This window comes from Medicago sativa, chromosome 7 (assembly GCF_051527215.1).
Source record: "Medicago sativa cultivar Bolivia chromosome 7, Bolivia_mono, whole genome shotgun sequence".
NCBI lineage: Eukaryota > Viridiplantae > Streptophyta > Magnoliopsida > Fabales > Fabaceae > Medicago > Medicago sativa.
Window position 1 is genome coordinate 45,555,504 of NC_140755.1, and position 4,128 is coordinate 45,559,631.

Genomic DNA, 4,128 nt, shown 5'->3' on the forward strand with positions numbered 1-4,128 from the left:
AGATTATTCCATGCATCTACATTTCTAGAACTTGCGATTTTTCTCTATTGTTGATTGGTCTTTGTCATTAGCACACTGAGGCAAAAGTGCTTGGTCCTGTGAGCCATTTGAAGCCTACCCTGATTTTAATTGTTAAATTTTATCCATTTCTTAGCCAATTTGAGCCGGTAGGATTAGAACTTTTTGTTCGGTGACAAACTACATTACAAGCCTAGAGACTTTTAGGATTTGTCCCTTAATGTATTTTCTGAGTTAAGGCATTGTAGAATGTTGCTAAAGATTAAGTTTGGGGTTGCTATTGGAATTTGCAACCAACTAAGTTTGGGGTGGGGGTACTAGAGAATAAGAGAACAAAAATGAAAGAAAAAGAAATTGTCATGCAAAATATACACAAAAATGGTGTATGAAAAAAAAATGAAATGAATGATGAAAAGAAAGGGACAAAACATTGAAAATCCGAGTAACTTCAAACTCGATTGTCCCTAATGTTAAAAATATTCTCCAGTACCTTTACATTGACTGTTGATTCATAAGGTGAATGAATGAAGGATTGAATTTTGTGCTTTAACTTCCGTAGGAATGCCTAACTCAAATTTTGTGTAGCCTACTTATCCAAATATTATCCCACCTTCACCTAAGCCCCGTTATAACCCTTAAAGACCTCAAAGTGTGCATTGACATTGATTTTGATTGACGTTTAGAAACTTTTCAAGCGTATGGTAATATGTAGATTGCATGTCGACTGTGAACCCTATTCAAATTGTTGCGTGAAGTTGTGAATTGGTGGTTGCTAACAAGTCAAACTAGCTCATCTTTAGCTAGTAAGGTGTTGAACTTTTGGGTACTATCGCTTGATCAGGTAATTGTTATTTTACTGTCGATTGTCAATATTGCAAGTAGATTCCTTGAGGACAAGGAATGGTTCAAGTTTGGGGTTGTGATGACAGTCAGTCATGCACTATTTTTAGAGTCTTTTTTATGATACTTTTGAGTTCACATGCAAGTTTAAGCATCAAAAAGAGCAAGAAAAGCAAGAAAATTGGAAGACTTGGAATCCAGGAATTGCGGTACGATTTTCACCATCGTAATACGATTTTTGAAGTCAGAACGCATGTTTTTGAAGAAGCTTAATCGCAGTACGATTCAACCAATCGTGATACGATTTCAAGAAGGATCTGGAAGGAAATTAGGGTTTAATGGACTAATCGTGGTACGATTTATGTAATCGTAGTACGATTTTGGGCGAGCAGAATTGCCTATTTAAGCTGAAGTCAGTCTCAAGCAAAAGAGAAAAAGTGAGTCCAGGAAGCATATCATAGTGGCATATATTTGAGTTGATAATACATGGAGGTGTCACTAGCTTTAAGAAAACTAATTGGGCCTAAACAATAATCGGTCACGTGGAGAAAGTTGTAAAAGAAACAACTTGTGGAAAAAGAAAAGAAATTAGGTTACAAGGCTATAAAAGGATATTGATGTTACATCACAACATTCATTCACGTTTGGCATAAGGTGCATCACGTTTTGGAACCAAGTGTAGCCGCACGGATCCCGAGAGCAGAGAAGAGGCAAAAGGCTTCACGCATGCATAAAGGAAACAAGGCATATCAATTGAAGAAGTTCTCAATCAAAACATTGTAATTTCTTTATTTATATTGCTTAATTCTTTTTATCTATGTCTAGCTAATTCTCTAGAAATTAGGTCTGAGATGATTTTATGTAACCCTAATTGAACCAACTTTATTTATTGTGAATGATTATTTAGTCTTTATTCAATTCAATTGTTCTTAATGCTTTTTATATCCTGATCAAATATAAATATGATTTAGTGAGAATGAATGACTACTGACCATAGCTTTCTACTTAGACCTAATTGAATTGTTCTAATAAACATGGTTAATCTAGGAATGGATAATCGTTTATTAGTGATATTAAGTTAACGTGCTTCAAACCTTCAAAGATTATTAGAGCACCTAAGGAATTAGGGGCTGTAGTTTAAGAGGAGGGTCCTAACTCAAGGGATTGATTAGGACTATTTTGTTAACTATCGTGGGACTAGAAAATCATTCATAAGAATAGGTGCAGCATACCAATTAGGGGAACATAGATGATTCGAAAGACCTAATCTCATCTCTCTTTATCTTTTCCAAAACTATATCTATTTTCTGTTATTTTACTTTTTATGAAAATCAAATCTACTACCTAGTGGAAAACAAAATATTTTACACATCCTAAATATTAACCTTATTGCTGAATTGAGATTAACACAGTCCTCGTGGGATCGATATTTTTACTACTTCGATAGTTATTGGTACACTTGCCAATCTTCTATCACCTTTCCTCCTAGATTCAATGATCACCCTAAGTAGTGCTGCAAAATTATAAGTTAAAAGACACCATCTTCATGTAGGAAGTCAGCGAGGGGGTATCCTTTCCCCCTTGTGTTAATGATGCCTCCTAATTATGCAATTGATTGTTTCCTCCTTTATGAAGGATTTATGGAAGATACTTTTAGTTATTAGAGAAACATCACCTTCACGTAGGAAGTCAGCGAGGGAGTATCCTTTCCCCCTAGATTCAGTGATGTCTCATTTATAAATATATTTGCTTCCGCCCCACTTTGATTTATCTTTTTATTCCCCACATAAACTTATACTACTTTTACTCTGAAGACTTTTAAGGGTTAATGTACCACTAAAGTTAGAACGTGCTCCTTAAAATACCTATTCATACACTTGCTCAAGGGATGCAACTTGTGTTTTTCTCATTGGAGAATTTTATTCACTATAAAACAAGATGTGGGTATAGCAAGAACACTTAAAACACAAGAATTCACTTTCATGTACAAGAAACAACCATTTTAGAGAAGACAACAAAAATTTATGTCATAATTTTCAATAAAAACAAGCTACTTAATCATGCCTTTCGCAACAAAACATAACAAAAGAATTAAAGTTCAAGGGAGTTTGGAAACACTATGACTACGACACAAGACACTTTATTCGGCTCCCCGCCACACTTAGGAGAAGCATTGTCCTCAATGATTCAAAAGGAAAATTAAGAGAAGAGGAAGAGGAAGAAGAAGAAGAAAAGGGATGCGGAAAGCTCACAATTTACTGAATTAGGAGGAAAAAAATGAACCCTGGAGGTCTGTCACTCCGGCACGGCCGTGCCTCTATAGACACGGACCGTGCCAACTCTCTGTTTCTTTCATGGTTTTGGGTGGTAGACACCGGCACGGCCGTGCCACTATAGGCACGAGCCGTGCCAACCTTCTGGTTAGCCATCTTCAATTTTTCTTGTCTTTTTGAATCATATTCGGACAATTACCTGCAAAACAAATGGAAATAACATGAAACAAATAAAACAATTAAATCCGTGGGTTGCCTCCAACGAAGCACTCTTTTACAGTCACTAGCTTGACAGAAATGAGGGTGTAGTTCCTCAAGGAGGGTCATCAAGAGCCAAAGTAGCTTCTACTTCAACAGTTTCTCCTGTATTATAAATTTTTAGCCTTTGGCCATTAACTTTGAATGATTCGGTTTCTTCAGAAAAAATCTCAATTAAGGGTAGAGCTTGTGGACTTGAAACGGACCGGACCATCTTGACCTTAGTTTTCCTGGAAAAAGCTTCAATCTAGAGTTAAAGAGCAGCACGAGGTCACCGCTCTTGAAGTCTTTTTGTATGATGTGCTTGTCATGCCATTTTTTTGTTCTTTCATTGTAAATTCGGGCATTCTCATAAGCATCCATCCTAAGTTCTTCTAACTTGCTTAGTTGAAGTTTTCTTTTCCACCAGCTAATTTTGGGTCTAAGTTCAGGTTCTTAATTGCCCAATAAGCCTTGTGTTCTGGTTCTACTGGAAGGTGACAAGACTTTCCATTAACTAGTTTGAATGGAGTCATTCCAATGGGAGTCCTGTATGCCGTCCGATAAGCCCAAAGAGCATCATCAAGCTTAATTGACCAATCTCTCCAAGAATTTGAAACAGTTTTTTCAAGAATAGCTTTTATTTGTCTATTTGACACCTCAACTTGGCCAATTGTTTGAGGATGGTAGGGTGTTGCAACTTTGTGTTTCATTCCAAATTTTTGTAATAGTTTTTCAAAATGTTTAGAGATGAAGTGAG